Source organism: Empidonax traillii, unplaced genomic scaffold (genome assembly GCF_003031625.1).
Source record: "Empidonax traillii isolate 1590-97213 ecotype Southwest subspecies unplaced genomic scaffold, ASM303162v1 scaffold1218:size158664, whole genome shotgun sequence".
Classification (NCBI taxonomy): Eukaryota; Metazoa; Chordata; class Aves; order Passeriformes; family Tyrannidae; genus Empidonax; species Empidonax traillii.
The window spans coordinates 122,888-140,287 of NW_020956411.1; the positions used below are offsets into that span (position 1 = coordinate 122,888).

The 17,400-nt window shown below is 45.7% G+C and overlaps 1 long non-coding RNA gene across 1 annotated transcript in view; it reads right to left on the bottom strand.

The window, feature by feature from the left end:
- Positions 1-8,957, bottom strand: part of LOC114069246 — a 22,143-nt gene extending 13,186 nt beyond the window's left edge. Inside the window, exon 1 of the long non-coding RNA XR_003573746.1 lies at positions 8,944-8,957. This is a non-coding gene — a long non-coding RNA (uncharacterized LOC114069246). The remainder of the gene's footprint in view (positions 1-8,943) is intronic.
- Between the last annotated feature and the right edge of the window lie 8,443 nt (positions 8,958-17,400).

The following is a 17,400-nucleotide window of genomic DNA, read 5'->3' on the forward strand; positions in this document are numbered from 1 at the left end:
GATCCCAGTATCCCACCTGAGTCGTCACTGCTCCAGCACAGGTTTCCCTCAGGGTCACAAATCTCCACCAGGACTCTGCCTCACTTCAGTCCTTCTCATGAAGTCTCGGTTCTCTTTGGTACATCCACAGACTCCTCTATCAGCCGCGTGGGGGGTCTCCTTACTCCAACAAACTTTTACAAGTAGCAGGGATTACTTTTCAGTCTTTTCCCTGCTGAGGAGAGAGAGCGAAAAGGGGGGAGGGAAACAAGCCCCCCCTTTCGCACTTTACTTTTCTTGCTGCAGCTTTGGCCTTGGAAGCTCCGTTATCTTTCGGTTGGAATTCTTCCACAGCGGTTTCTGTCCAAGCAGTTCGTCTTTTAAACTTTTTTTCTTCACTCTCTTACAAGAGAGAAGGGAGGACTTCAGTGCTGCACCTGCTCCCCCCACCCCGGCCCAAGCCGGGGGAGGAGGGAGTCTGGCCCTGCTCGGGCCCGCTACTCCTCTCTCCTACATGGTTGCTGCCCCTAATTTCAACTGCGCAAACAAAACCTTCTCTTCCATTTTCTTGAAGATGTAATTAGCAAAGGCGTCACTGGACTTTTGATTGGCCTTTTTGTCCAGAAATTACCTGGACAAAACCATCCTCAGCCCCAGGGATGGACTGGTGGGCAAAACCACGACAGTCTGTCTGACTGGAGGCTCTGTGTGAGCTTCTGTCTGAAAGAGGTGGGTGAAGAAAAAGCATCTTTGAAGAATCTTGTCTAAACACGAAGAACAGGACACTGATTGGGTGACCATGTTAGTCACCCTAGTTCATTTTCCTGAGCAGGAAATACTGAAGTTCCAGATCAGAGTCAGCTCTGACTCAGCATGGACAGGGCCAGGAGCGACTGCTGGTCACCCCTCACCCATACAAAAGCAGGTTCTGGGCATCACAATGCAGCAGGTCACAAAGGGAGAGTGCACTCACTCATCCAGCAGTTCAAGAGGTGAACTCAGTTGGTGGTCACTCCCCTCTTGGAAGGTATCCACATGGCTATGTCCTCTGCATTCACCAGAAAGGTTGTGGTGACACAGATGGAGCTGCTACAAAAATATGCAGCGTCCAGGTCTCAGGCTGCAGGGAGTGCCAGAGCCAGAGCCTGGCGCTGGTATTGGATGGCAGTAAAGACAACAGCTGTGTGAGGTGTGACCAGGGGGATGATCTGCTCAGTCTGGTGGCAGAGTTAAGAGAGGATACAGAAAAGTTCATAAGTCTCATGGACTCTGAGAGGAGATTGAATGGTGGAGCCACTCTATACCATCCTTGAGGCAAATGCACCAGCTGGCTGCAACACAAGAAGTGAAGGATCCCCTACCCTCTCTCCAGCAGGCAGAAGGAGGTGACTTAAGAAATGGGGGGGAATGGAAACAGGTCTGCTCGAAGTGGTAGGCAAAGCCCCTCCCAGCCTACCTCACCTTCCCAGGTGCTGTTATAAAGTAGGTATGAGGTTCTGGAACTTGAGGACCAGACTGGAGGAATTGCCAAGGGCAAGTAAACCTACCCATAGGCAAGTCTACTGCCTCTCTAGGGCCTGGGTAAGGGACATTACTAGAAAATTCTCTTGTCTGGTACACCCCTCTGATTATTATCCACTACTGGTTTTTCAGGTGGGCAATGATGAAGTCTAAAAAAGAAGCCTTGGAACAATCAAGAGGGACCTGAGGGCTTTGGGATGACTGAAACACGGATAGTGTTCTCCTCTATCCTGCCAGTTGCAGGGAATGAAGAGGTGCAACGAGGTGAGTTCAAAAGGATGCTGAGATTGAAAACCAAGACACTGCTGGGAGTTCAACAATAAACCCAATATTTATTACAACAGTGGCCAAGTAAATGGGAACCTGAGAGACAGGAAAGGAGAGGAGTGAACTAAACCCTCAGTGAAACCCCCAGTCATGCAGGTGTGTTTTATGAGGTTGTCTTACTGACCCCGGAATAACCAGAATTCCCCATGGCAGAGGCTGCATCCTCGGAGGGTCAGCAGGCTCACAAAGATAGCGGCGTCCCCGCAAAAGGCAACGTTGCCCTTCATGTGAAACTTGAGAGCTGTGAGCATGAGCCACCTGCATTTTTATCCAATTAGCCAGTGACATCTACCTGGGTCAGTGTGGCAGCACCACCCAGCTAGAGGCCTTAGGTCCCTCCCCTGTTCTGTAAGTGTACCCCTTCAGTGTGTGTGTGAGAACTTTGGGATTCCCCTCTCACATGTGCTGTTTCACTCAAGGGGTCTGATCTGTTTGGGTCTGGGGGCTTACTTCATCCTCTCCTCTTCGGTTTCTCCTTCAAATGTCCTCTACAGACAACCAGCCAATCACAGAACGCCAATTAAAACAGTTTATACAAGAAACTGTCTCTCCAAGGACAAAGCTCCAGTTTATCAATGAACTTGGCAGACAAAGAACAAAACTTTTGCAGGTGGCTGGGCCAAACACAGACCAAAAAATATCAACAATCCCTGATACAAGGGGGTAGAAACAGGAAAATCAAACAAATGAATACCTGGCTCCAAGGTTGGTGTTACCAGCAGAATTTTGGGTTCTTTGATCAGGGGTCGATTTACATGATATGGAGCCTGCTGGCAACAGACAGGGTATGCCTGTCTCAAAGGGGAAAAAGGATCTTGGCACAGGAGTTAGCAGGGTTTGCTGAGAGCTTTCAACTGGATTTGAAGGTGGGAGGGGATAAAATCAGGATCACTGGGGATAAGCCTGGGGGCAGCATGCCACAGTTTGATGGACAGTGTGCTAGTGAGCTCCTTCAGGTGATCAGGAGGTAGGGGATGGAGATCCGTATGGAAGCAAGGATGAAAGGGTTATTGATGTGCTAGAAACTGTGGAAGCATCTGAGAATGGTCATGCAAGAATTAGAGCTTCTTCCACTGAAAATGCAGTGGGATCAATAGCCCAACTGAAGTGCATATACAGCAATGCACACAGCATGGACAACAAACAGGAGGAACTAGAAGACATAGTGCAGCAGGTAAACTATTGTGGGGGTTGGCATACTACAGGAAGACTGACAAAAAGAATCATGGGAGATGTAGCCCCCCAGGTACTCAAGTGAGCATGCTCACTGGAATTGCTCAAATGTGATTGATCAGGAAGGTCATATGTCCTGTAGTAACATATCACTATTTGAATTTAGTATATAAACCCCTCCTGTTGTTCTAATAAAGTATTTTGCTAGTTTGAACCCAAACTGCATGGTCCATGGAACCAGTGATGTAAATGGCTCCCAAACAGGTACACTCAGAGGGACACCAGGAACCAGAGCTAAGAGAGCTGCTGGGGTGCCTGCTGACAGCACCCCTGGCTGAACTCAAAGGGAAGAAAGAGCTCCTGGAAAGCATTGCATTCGCACATCACCTGCAGCCAGTAGGAAGAAAGTCCTACCCGGAGAAGAATTAGAATCATAAAGAAAGAAAAAAGAAGAAAAATTCATCATTCAAACTGCAGGTGAGCAACCAGGATGGGGAAAAGTAACTCCTGAGAACTAAAACAGAATCTGAAGTTTTAAGCCTATTACTGAAAAGGCATACAAAAGAAATCAAGGAATCCAAGCTAGTCCCACTTTTAAAATGGATGAATGTAAACGTACTGGGATTTCTGCTGGCCAGAACCCTTAGTATGACTGCTTGGCAAAAAATTGGAAAGACAATTCATGAGAAAGCAATGATGGGGGACATGGAAGCTTTTAGGAACTTAGTCACTTGGACAGAAGTCATGGATGCCTTAAAAACTGCACAAATAAAATCAAACCTGACTGCAGAGACAGGTTTCAACTTCCCTGTTCCCCCTACAGCCCCTGCTAGTCACAGAATTCCCTTAGAAATCAGGTGCAGAAATGGGGGTGTTGGGGGAGAGAGTAGGGGAAGGAGAAGGGGCATTATTTGAACTGCTGCTACCTTCCCATGGCCAACAGCAAAAGGGAAACAACATACCAAGTAATTCAGCGCTGAATTTTCACCAGCGCATGGGCCCTGGGGAACAGTTGCATGATTCGGGTTGCATGGCTGTTACGGAGGGACAGCTATTGGGTCCTTGCTGTGAGACTGGGGAAGGAATACAAGCTGGCCCCTGCAGTGTAGCTGCTGCAGAACTACAGCCATGTGGCGACCGCGCAGTGGCATGGGCGCAGCCATCTTGCCCACGCCAGGCACTGGAAGTGGAGGCTCCTCTTTCGCTCCCACAGCCATTTTGTCCACGCAGAGCACTGGAGGTAATGTCTCTTCCAGTTGCGCAGCCATGTTGTCCCTATCTCATGGCAGGAGAGAGGGCTTCTCTTCCGGTTGCACTGCCATTTTCTCATATGCCCCTTCCAGGGGAGGCATACAGGGAGTGTGTTGATCCAGGAGGAGGCGAGCTAACGGAGGACAGGGGGGAGGGGTCAGTCACAGCCCCTCTGAGTGAGGATAAATGATTAAGCGCTGGTGCTTCCTTAAGAATGTGGGAAAGGTGCCAGGAGGAGGCATTGTGTGCTGGCGATTGGGAAGTGATAAATGCATGTACTGTCATTGATCAACCACGACAAACCCCTCAGTTCCAAAGCTTGTCGTATGAAGTAACTAAGGAACTGAGGCAGATTGTTAGAGTGGTGTCTCTTCGCCTCATGTGTTTTCCTATCTCGAAACATTAAGTAACACGTATGTATTTACACCCCATGATTGGAAGACACTGTTAAAGATGATATTAACAACTACCCAGTACAGTGTCTGGCTTACGGACTTTTGGGAAAGCTGCACGGCTTACGCAAATGACCAGAGCAGTTTACAGGCAGGAATGACTTGTGCTCATCTAGCGTGGGAGGGGGTGCATGCAGCACCCGGATCCCAAGGAGATTATCCCTGCAAAGTTTATGAAGTTATTGCAAAGTTGGTATTGAGAGCGGTAAGGAGACTTCTGAGCACTGACAAAGATAGCAAACTGTCCTTTGCTAAGGTCCTGCAGGGATCTACGGAACCCTTTACACAGTTTCTTGATCGGCTGCAGGCTTCTCTAATCAGACAAATTGAAAATGAGGATGCAAGAGAGTTGCTTTTTAGACAGCTTGCTTATGAAAAAGCAAATAGTGACTGCCAACAGGCTTTACAGTCTATTCCCAAATGAGAGAGTTGCACAGTTGCTGAAATGGTGTAGGCTTGTCAAAATGTGTGATCTATTGATCATCGGACAGCATCTCTAGCCACGGCTTTAGCTGCCCAATTGAAGGGGCAAAGGGAAAAAGAGGCTGCTTCCAATGTGGAGCATCTGACCACCTTATAAAGAACTGTTCCAAAAAATTCCCTCTGGCAACTTGCCATAAATGTGGAAGAGGGAATCATTGGGCTAGTGAATGTCAGTCTCAGGTCGACATTAGGAGACAGCCTGCACCACAGGGAAACTGGAGGAGGGGCATGAAGCCGCGTGCCCCTGCCAATCAAATAAGTTTGGCTCAAAACAATCAGTTCACGACTTATAGCCACCACAGGCAGTGCTGGCCTGGACTTGGCCTCCAGACAGCCAGTAACTATAACATCTACTGCCATGGTTTTAATACCCACTGGGGTGTGGGGGCCCCTGGGGGCAGGGGTCCATGGTCTCTTAATCAACCGTTCCTCTACCACAAAGATGGGTTTGTTCATCCTCCCCGGAGTGGTTGATTCCAATTCTCATGGAGAGATTCAAATTATGGCTTGGATGCCTGTAACACCCTGTCATATCCCTGAAGGGCAGCGGCAATTAATAACTTTCTATAGTGCTTCACCCCCAGGCAAGGGAAAGAGGGGCACTGGGGCATTTGGAAGCACAGGTGAGCCATAAATCTTTTGGGCCAAGACTACCTCTCAGCCTATGTTGATTTGTCATATTGATAGGAACAGATTCAAGGGCCCAGTAGACACTGGTGCAGACGTGTCCATAATCAAAGACTGGCCTTCTGACTGGCCCACAGTCTTCCCCGCTTCCAGAGCCCTCTCCGGGCCACCATCTCCATCCTCCATTCCAGGTGATTTAGAAAAACCTGGAAAAAAGTACAGCTAAAACTTCCAGCAGGGGATTCAAACCCATGGCAGTCAAGATTGCCAAACAGGCTCTACTTTCTGCACGCCAAAAGTGACTTCAGGACAGGGCAGACTATTTTAAAATGGAAAGGCATCCCCCCCTTTCCTTCTGGCTGTACCAAGCCAACACAAAATCCCCTGAGTAAACACAATGGTACGGTCCACTGTCTACCGTCCCTGCTCTGCCTTTACCAAAGTTTTACCGGGTGGGGGATCCTCAACCCACACCCCCTTAAGTGTCCTGGGCCAGTCAAACTGCCTGTCCAGGTGAAACACTTTTCGCCCACAGACTAGGTAAACACCGACTTTTGCAACAACACGGGCCCAAGTGTCACTTCACTTCCCAGCCCCACTGTATTCCCAATTTCTGGGGAAAACCCCACTTTATAATTGCTAGCAAAATTACCACAAAGGACCTGTTCTTTTATCTCACCTCTGTGTGTGTGGTTCTGAGGAACTGGGCTTCTCAAGATTGGTGTGGGAATTCTCCAAAATATGCTAGCAGAAGAAGAATTTCCTGCAGAATGATATTTCCCTATCCGGAGGAGTCACAGGTCCCACTTTTCCACCTTTTGGGGCTCCAAACTGTTGCCTTAAGACACCGTGGAGAAAACAACTCCAGACTAATTTAGTATAGGGGATAAGGTAAAGAGAGCTGGTCCTTTAATGAGTCCATAGGCCTAGAGGAACACATACCATGCGCATACATTCGAACACAGGTTTTATGATTTTATAATGATGTCCATCCAATCTCAATCTGTCCACTCCTGGTTCTGCCACCTGACACTCCCCTTCAGGAACTGGGTTTGGGGTCTTTGGGACCCCTTCTTCTTCATCCTTGTCTTCTTTGCAGCACGCACAGTCCTTGGAGTTCCTCCAAAGTTCTGGGCTTGAAGGTCACTGTTTCTGTGTGATATCTTCTGGTCCAGGCCTAAGGGTGTTTTTCTACAATTCTACCTTGAAAAGAAGACTAGACTAAACACGCTAACAGAATTTAGAGGGATTGATATGGAATGGGGTAACAGAGTTGGCTATGTGTAAACATTATGCTACACGTAAAGGGATATAATACAGCTACGTTAAAATCTACATTCACTACACAACTACTTCTAAAATCTACAAAATATTAAAAAATCAAAAACTCTAAGGCATCACCACACAGAGATTCCAGGACCCATAGCAGTGAAATAAAGACAAGATAAAAAACAATAAAAATTTATCTATGTTAGTAAAATTTAGCTATGTTGTGTGACTTTGCAAAATTGTAACTGCTTGAAAGAAGGTTTACTGCTCAAATTGTGGGCAATGAAGATAAAGCTAGCTTACCTAAACAAAAGGGACTATCAGGGAAAGCGGGAAAGACTTTTAGCATGTAGCATGGCAAGGGAGACAAAAGAGGGGTGGGGGGAAACCTAAGCTGTTTGAAATTATAAAACCTTATGTAACTACTCTATAGTAATAAGAATAGGACTTAGGCAACCAAATGTTTATTTAGATAAGGCAGACTTTGTAAAGAGTGTATATGATAGATAATTTTGAAACTCACTTGCTGGGGTCTTGGCAGTTTTAAAGGATTGTGCTGAGTTCTAAAGAGGCCAGGAGCTGACCGTTAGACAAACAAGAACAAGTCTGCAGCTGCAGGAATGCAGAGGTCAGCAGAAAGCAATGTGTGAGAAATGGTGATAACAGAAACTTTTCCCAGGAATGTGTGCTTTAAGGATCACCAATGGATGGACTGCTTGAGGCGCATGGACAATGCAGACCAACCAATCATGGAGGCATGCTGTGCTCGTGACTGCATGTCCAAGACTCAAAAGAATATATATTGTGTGGCCTTCTGATAATAAAATGGATTTGAATCTGCATCTCATAGATGTGTTGTTCTTTCCCGCTCGCTTGAATGCCCACGGCACTCACTCCTTCAAATGTATAAAGAGCTGTTGTGTTTCTTTTCTCAGTGGAATGCACGGGGGGAAAAAACCCCTGCATCTCCCCAACCATAATAAAAGTGTGCTTTACATATTGTTTAAGGATTTCTTTGAATCAGTGGAGGGCAATCAAAGAGCACATGCTGCCGCTATGATTGCTTCTGTTCCCAAAACTCTTGAGCAGGCCAAACTCTCTCACCTATTCTTTCATCAGAATGCACGCTCTTTAAAGAGGCAATTCCAACTTACGATGAATCAAGCCAGAGATATCATGTCATGTCCTGACTGCCAACAATTTTCCCCAATGCCATCTAAGGAAGAGGCGAATCCCCAGGGCATAAAAGCTAATATGGCAAACTGACGTTACTCGTATAGCTGAATTCAGTTGGCTAAAGTATGTACATGTTACTGTAGACACACACTCTAAGCACATTAATGCCACCGCATACACTGGGGAAAAAGCAAGAGATGTCATCATACACTAGCTTAGCTGCTTTGCAACTTTGGGAATCTCAAAAACTGTAAAGACAGATAATGGTCCTGCATATTGTTCTTAAAAAGTTAAAACATTTCTCACAGATTGGGGGGGTATCTCACCCTACAGGCATACCACACTCACCCACAGGACAAGCTATCGTAGAAAGAACATACCGTACATTAAAAGAAATGCTATAAAAACAAAATGTTGGGGTAGGTGGCAGGTCTGCAGATCCCCGGTGAAAGATATAGAGGTGGAGGATATAGACTTAGATGCTTTAAAGCCATTTCCCTGAAGAATTCACAGGAGCAGTGAGAAAGTTTGAGAAGGTGACAAAACTGACCAGTGAGAGGAGAATGTAAATAAGATGTGAATGTCCAATTGTGTGTAAAGGATAATAATAGATCATAGATAGAGGGCTATTAATAGAAGGGTATATAAAGTTCTACTTGCAGAAGGTGTATAAATAAGGCTGAACTGAGCAATAAAGCAGACTCTCTGATCATCATCATCATACTGTGCCTGGTGTTTATTCTTTCAGTCGTCCTGACTACAACAACAAAAAAAGGGGGAATCCATCTATAGTCTGCAGGAACGCCTGTGGAAAGCATCATATGTCTTAAACTTTTTAAACTGTGATGACACAGGCCATAGTGGATACGAGCGTCAACATGAATCTCAGGTGCTTTCCTCTCCCAAACCACCGGTCATGATAAAAGATTTAATATCAGGACAGTGGTCAGGACCAGTGGACCTCGTGACCTGGGGGAGAGGATATGCATGTGCATCCACGGGTGCTAAATAAGGATGAATTCCCTCTAGATGTGTCAGGCCCTATATTAACTCTCCTTCAGAGCAGGAACAATCATCAAAAGTGACAAATGAAGAAACTGGAGTCAAAGAAACACACAGTCAAGAACTACTGCTAATTTAAGTATGTGGTTGAAATGCAGAGACATAGTAAAGATCTTAAGCATGCATGAGTGAAGAATAACTGTGGCTGCCACCTGCATATGTCTGCAAAACTGTGTGGAAATATGTATGTGTGTGAACTCAAGAGCACTTTATATCAAAGATGCCTTAAATAAAATACAATCACATAATAATACTACCTCACCTACACCAGTGTCCCAGGAGGACAGTTGAACACGATACTTATCCCCTAACACCTTTCGCCCTTGAAATAAAGCTGATGTTCTTTGCCCAGTTACGTGCAAACTCTCAGAGAAATAAAGTTGAAGTTCCATACCCAGTTATATATAAACCCTCAAATAGAAATTTTACGCAAGCCCACCTGTTACAAACCCTGTATTAATGAAGGTTAAATGGTTGGTGAAGTTACTGTATTAAGATGGGGATTGTTAATGTTAAGAAAGGTTTACAAATTGTATTATTCTGTGGCTTGTTGCTATAATAAAAGAGGTGGATATGTAGGGGTTGGCATGTATGTAGGGGAAAAGAGGGGGGAAGCAAGAAAGTGGTGTTTGGTTTGGAAAGTCTCAGTGGGGGCACTGAATTGGGGAGGACCATTCCTAAACTCACAGAGCTAGCTGATGTCATCACAAAACCTCTCTCAAGGATTTTTAAGTGGTCTTGGGAATCCAGAGAAGTCCCATCTGATTGGAAGCTGGTGAATGTTATCTCAATTTTCAAGAAAGGAAAGAAGCAGGACTCTGGAAACTACAGTCCTGTTGTTCTCACTTCAGTGCCTGGTAAAGTTATGGAGAAGATTATTCAGGGAAGTATATTATTCAGGACAAGAAGGCACGGGCTTAAGCTCTGTCAGGGGAGGTTTAGGTTGGATATTAGAAAGAAGTTCTTTACAGAGAGAGTGATCAGGCATTGGAATGGCCTGCCCAGAGCGGTGGTGGATTCACCGTCCCTGAGGTTTTTAAGCTGAGGCTGGATGTGGCACTGAGTGCCATGATCTAGTCATCACAGTGGGGTTGGATCAAGGGTTGGACTTGATAATCTCGGAGGTCTCTTCCAAACCAGTTTATTCTATGATTCTATGAAAAACACCTGAAAGACAACACTGTCATTGGTCACAAGCAGCATGGCTTCATGAGGGGAAAGTCCTGCTTATCAAACCTGATTTCCTTTTGTGACACGGTAACCCACCTAGTTGATCAAGGAGAGGCAATTGATGTAATCATTTTGGATTTCAGTAAAGCTTTCAATACTCTCTCTCACAGGATCCTTCTGGACAAAATATCCAGCACACAGCTGGATAAACACATCATGCAGCGGGTGAGCAATTGGTTTATGGGTCAAGCACAAAGGGTTATAGTGAATGGGGAAACATCAGACTGGCCATGTCACTAGAGGGGTTGAGCAGGGCTCCATCTTAGGCCCTGTGCTCTTCAACATCTTCATAAATGACTTGGATGCAGGACTGGAACAGATACTAAGCAAGTTTGCAGATGATACAAAACTCAGAAGAGCTACTGACTCCCTCAAAGGCAGGGAGGCCCTGCAGAGAGACTTTGACAAATTAAAGGACTGGGCAATCACCAACCATATGAAGTTCAGCAAGGGAAACTGCTGGATTCTGCACCTGGGATGAGGCAACCCTGGATATACATATAGACTGGGGAATGAGATATTGGAAAGCAGTGCTGGGAAAGCCTCACTAGAACTTAATCTGGCTACTGCTATCAAAGACAACAAAAAATGTTTTTACAAATTTATCAGCAACAGAGGGCTAAGGATAATCTCCATCCTTGGATGTGTGAGAAATAAAAGACCGGTTTTATTACAAGCAAATAAAATAGACAAAGGGGTACTAAGGGTTATTTTTGTTTTCTTATTATTAACCTTTAGGCGTTCCAAGAAAGTTGTTAGGCATACAGTTCAGTCTTGAAATGTATGCCAGAGAATGGACGTGCGGGAATAGGGAATTGCATACTAACTGGAAACATAGCTGACCCAACCCCATGCCACATGACTAGCCATGCAGGCAGATGGAGGTCACCATTTCACCATTTTGCCTGAAACTCTGCCCCTGGCATGAGAGGGGGGCACAGGAGAGCCAATCTGAGGAGGAAAAACGTCCCCCTGTGACATAAAACAGGGTTGGACCTTAGGAATGACCAACCTGATCTCCTTTTATGATCAGGTGACCCGCCTGGTGGATGAGGGGAAGGCTGTGGATGTGGTCTATCTGGACTTCAGCAAAGCCTTTGACACTGTCTCCCATAATATACTCCTGGAAAAGCTGGCAGCCCATGGCTTGGACAGGGGCACTCTGTGCTTGGTCAGGAACTGGTTCGAGGGCCGGGCCCAGAGAGTGCTGGTGAACGGGGCTGCATCCAGCTGGCGGCTGGTCAATAGTGGTGTTCCCCAGGGATCAGTGCTGGGCCCAGTCCTGTGTAACATCTTTATTGATGATTTAGATGAGGGGATTGAGTCCATCATTAGCAAATTTGCAGACGACACCAAGTTGGGAGGGAGTGTTGACCTGCTGGAAGGCAGGAGGGCTCTGCAGAGGAATCTGGATAGGCTGAAGAGTTGGGCTGATTCCAACGCGATGAAGTTCAGCAAGGCCGAGTGCCAGGTCCTGCACTGTGGATGTTGTCTACCTGGACCTTAGTAAAGTCTTTGATAGTGTGTCTCACAGCATCACATCATTCTCTCAGAGAAACTGGCTGCTCAGGGCTTGGACAGATGCACTGTTCGCTGGGTAAAAAACTGGCTAGATGACTGAGTCCAAAGAGTGGTGGTGAACAGAATTAAATCCAGTTGGCAACTGGTCACAAGTGGTGTTCCCCAGGGCTCAATATTAGTGTCAGTCCTATTTAAATTCTTTATAAATGGGCATGGGGATTGAATGATTCTATGATTCTATGACTGAATTGAGTGGTCCCACTTCGTCTTGTTCGTATGTACAATGGGATGTATTATTGCATTAGATTGCAATTTTCGTGGCCACTAAGCCACTAGACATCCACCAAGCCCCACACAGCCACTCGCTCACTCCTCCACCAGCAGGACTAGTGAGAGAATCAGAATGGTAAAAGCTAGAAAATTCATGGATTGAGATAAAAGTTTTAATAAGGAAAGCAAAAGCTGCACACACAAGCAAAACAAAACAACAAATTAATTCACTGCTTCCCATGGGCAGGCAGGTATTCAGCCATCTCTTGGAGAGCAGAACTCTATCATGCGTAATGGTTACTTGGGAAAACAAATGCCATCACTCCAAATGTCACCCCCTTCCTCTTGCTTCCCCCCCACTTTATATACTGATCATGATGTCATATGGTATCGAATATCCCTTTGGTCAGTTGGGGTGAGCTGTCCTGGCTGTGTCTCCTCCCAACCTCCTTTCATCCCCAGTTTCCTTGCCAGTGTGGCAGTACAAAGAGCAGAAAAGATCTTGGCTCCATGTAAGCCCTGCTCAACAATAATGGAAACATCTCTGTATTATCAACCCTGTGTTCAGCACAAATTCAAAATACAGCCCTATACTAGCCACTGTGAAGAAAATTAACTCTACTCCAGCCAAAACCATCACAGCAATAAAGAATGTTTTTTCTGAATTTAAAATACAAATTCTCTTGACACCTGTCTGGACTATATATGTGTTTCTGTCAAGTTTCTACATTGTTCAACTAATCTGACAGGGTTCAGTCCTAAAACAATCTAGAAATATAATAAATATACAAAGTATAATAAAATGTACTACTTGCTTCAGTTTTAGAGTGCTCATTTGGGGAATACTTTTCTCCACATTTCATGAACTGTTCATATCATCACAGTACTTCTAGGCAATATATCTGATAACTTCTTAATTGTACTGTTTGATGAGTTGAGCCTGGATGGATGCCAGGTACCCACCAAAGCTGCCCTATCACTCCCCTTCACAACTGGACAGGGGAGAAAAAATATAGCAAAAGGTTCATGAGTTGATATAAAGGCAGGGAGAGATCACAAATCAATTACTGTCAAGGGCAGAACAGACTGAACTTGAGGATATTAACTGAATTTATTGCTAACAAAACCAAAGCAGGATAATAAGAAGTAAATTAAATCTTAAAAATACCTCCCCCCACCCATCCCTCCTTCCCAGGCTCTTCCTCCTCCCCCCCAGCGATGCAGGGAGACGGAGAATGGGGGTTACGGTCAGTTCATCACACCTTGTTCCTGTTGCTGCTCAGGGAGAAGAGTCCCCTACTCCCCTGCAACACATATTGTTTCTGCTGCTCCTTTCTCCTCAGGGAGAGGACTCCTTCCTCTGGTCCGACATGGGGTCCCTCTCATGGGAGACAGTCATCCATGAACTTCTTAAATGTGAGTCCTTCCCATGGGCTACAGTTCTTCATGAACTGTTCCAACATGGGTCACTTTTTCATGGGGTACAGCCTGCTCCAGCGTGGGTCCCCCACAGGGTCATAAATCCTACCAGGAAACCTACTCTAGCATGGGCTCCAGTCTCCATGGGTCTGTAGGTCCCTGCCGGGATCCTGCTCCAACATGGACTTCCCACGGGTTCACAGCCTTCTTTCAGACATCCACCTGCTCCAGCATGGGTCTCTTCCACGGGCTGTAGGTGAATCTCTGCACTCACATTGACCTCCATGGACTGCAGGGGGACAGCTGCTTCACCATGGTCTTTACCATGATGTCATAGGTTTACTTGTTCTAAAAAAAAACAAGTGGAACTTTTTTCTTTCCCCTGCATCCTTATGAAAATGGGATGTTGAATGAGGGAGGGGGAGGGTGATTCTTTTGGATGATGTGATTGACACACAGAAAAGAACTAACTAGCAGGTCTGCATTCCAGACTGATGGCTGTCAGAAGACTGAAGGGGGGGGGGGGGGGGGGGGGGGGGCAGTGAGTTGTTTTTTCTCTCTCCTCCGGAAATGGCAATCACTTCACTTCTGTCCTGACGCAGGGAGGGGTGTGGGTGGAAAGGCTCCGAGGTTGCTTTATTTTTGGTCTAGTCATCTGTCTTTTTTCTGGCTCGCGTTTGCCTTCATTTTCCTGTGCCCTGTTCTGCCCCCAACTTGGACCTGCTCAGACTTCATTGGAGAGGCTTGACTCACCTGCAGATGAACTTTTTGGGAAGGAGGTTGCCCTCTCTCTCCTCAGCTCCCGTTTTGGCGGCAGCGTGTGTCCATCAATGAAAGGGGGGAAATCCCAGCCACAGCCAGCCCCAGACAGCATGAGTTTTGTGGGAAGAGCCCCCTTTTTTGCCTTTTCCCCTTCCCCTTCTCTGTGGGGGAGGAAGACCTCCATTTTCGGCTTCTCCCCTGCACTGGAGCCCCACGTGGCAACCGCCAGAGCCCAACAGTGCCCCCTGCTGACTACCACAAGGCAACTGCAGGCTCTGGTCCTCCAGAGATCCAACAGCACCCCCTGCAAATCATGGTTAGAATTGTGCCGAAAAGCAGAAAGTACTAAACTGTTTCCTTTTTGAAGGGGATTTTGGGGTACAGGATTATTGTCTGGTTGTTTTTGTGTTCTTTTGTTGTTCTGCCAATGCACATATATCCTTTGATAAAGGACTGTTAATTTTTCTTTCTCCATACTTCCTTAATTGGAGCCTCTTAATTTTGGATTTTACAATTGCTTAGAGGGAGGAATTTGGTCTTCCTCATAACTCATTCTCCTTAGCAAAACACTTCAGTCTCATTAAACTGAGGCACATGGGCTGCAGGGGAATCTCAGCTCCGGCATCTGGACCACCTTCACTGACCTTTGTGTCTGCAGAGTTCTTCCTCTCACATATCCTCACTCCTCTCTTCCTTGGACAGAATTACATCTGCACAATAACTTTTTTCCCCTTATTAAAGATGTCATCCCAGAGGTGTTACTACCATCTCAATATAAGAATCATAAAATCATAGAATCATAGAATAGACTGGGTTGGAAAAGACCTCCAAGATCATCAAGTCCAACCCCTGATCCAACTCCAATTACTATATCATGGCACTAAGGGCCACATCCAATCTCTGCTTAAAAACCTCCAGGGATGGTGAATCCACCACCTCTCTGGGTAGGCCGTTCCAATGCCTGAAAGGAAGATATTAAGGTCTTGGAGAGTGTTCAAAGGAGGGCAACAAAGATGGTGAAGGGCCTTGAGGGGAAACCGTATGAGGAGAGGTTGAGGTCACTTCATCTGTTCAGCCTGGAGAAGAGGAGACTGAGGGGAGACATCATTGCAGTCTGCAATTCCCTTGTGAGAGGAAGAGGAGGGGCAGACACTGATGTCTGTGGTGACCAGTGACAGAACCCGAGGGAATGGCCTGAAGTTGTGTTGGGGAGGTTTAGGTTGGATATTAGAAAAAGGTTCTTCAACCAGAGGGTGGTTGGGCACTGGAACAGGCTCCCCAGGGAAGTAGTCACAGCACCAAGCCTGCCAGAGTTCAAGAATCATTTGGACAATACTCTCAGGCACATGGTGGTACTCTTGGGGATGGTCCTGTGCAGGGTTAAGAGTTGGATTCAATGATACTTGTGGATGCTTTCCAACTTGGCATCTCTGATTGGTTCGGCTTTGGTCAGCAGTAGGTCTGTTCTGGAGCCAACTGGCATTGGCTCTGCTGGACATGGAGGAAGCTTCTGGCAACTTCTAACAGAAGTCACCCCTGTATCCCCCCCGCTACCAAAGACCTGACCACAGAAACCCAATAAACTTGTATATTTTTTTACCATCAGAACAGTACTTGATGTATCCTGGATTGCTCTGTTGTTTCTTAGATTTGGCATACTTGACCAGCATTACATTTTCAATGTGTAAAGAAATATTCTAAGTTTATTTTCAGCTTAAATGACTGACATTTCTTCTGCATTTAAATTAACTTCCATTTATACCTATATTTTATTGGCATTTTCATGACCATCAAAACAAGATGTTCTACAATGACTATTAAGCATAATGCCAATTAAAAACTGAAGACCAAACTTGGTAGTTTACACTGAAATGCTGAGTTAGTGAAGTGTAGTATCTTTGTTAAAAAACAAAGGAGTTGTGACAGAAGCTGGTAATTGTTGCAACCCACTAGGTACAGAGGTGCAAAGTGTGCCTCTTATCTGTGAACGTGGGAAGGAATTTAAGTTCGAATATACCAGGAAGTGAGATTAAATAGCAAATGAGATCAAATGTTGATATAAAAAATTATAATTTCACTTTATTCACTATAAGAGAAGCAGAGAGAAAGAGAAGGAAAAAAAAAGAGAAAAGTTGGAAAAAGCTAAGATTACTTATTAAAAGCATAGAAAAAGTTACCACCACCAGGCTACTTTGACATCAGGAGGCAGGGGGTAGAAATCTCCATATTTTTGTTTCTACAGCTTGTATGGAAGGTCAGGCTGGTAGCAGTGCTGCACAAGTAATGCTGGTGGCAGCTCCTGTGCTGGCTGGCAATGAGTGTGTGTGTGTTCATGCCGTGTGTGTTGGGCATGATCCTGGCTCGCTGGAATATGGTAGTGCTGGTATGCATGTGGTGGCAGCTAACACTCAGGCGGATGCTGTCCCAGCTCTCTGGAATGCAGTAGGGGTAGCTGGGTCTCTGAAGCCATTGTGTGGTATAGCCTGTCTCTGCAGCTTGCACAGGGGGGAGGGGGGCAAGGTTCCCACCTCCAGTCCTCTGGGCAGCATGGCCTTGTTTTCAAAGGTTTCTTCCCCAAGGCATGGTTTTCGGCCTTTTCTTATATAGGGTCTGAGACATTTTGACTTACAGCAAGAGGTAGTTATTGAATCCAAGAAATCCAGTAAAGAAACTACCCAGAAGCTTTTGGTCTTTTGAGCAGCAAAGGTGTTTATTTGACAACATCGGGAGCAAGCGTGGTTTGCACCACAAAGCTCTTGCTCAAAGGTATCGGGACCAAACAGGGTAATTTATGCAGTCTAACTATGATTACAATATCTTACATACATATTCATATGACTGCAACATCTAATCATACATATTGATAAAAGGTGGAGTA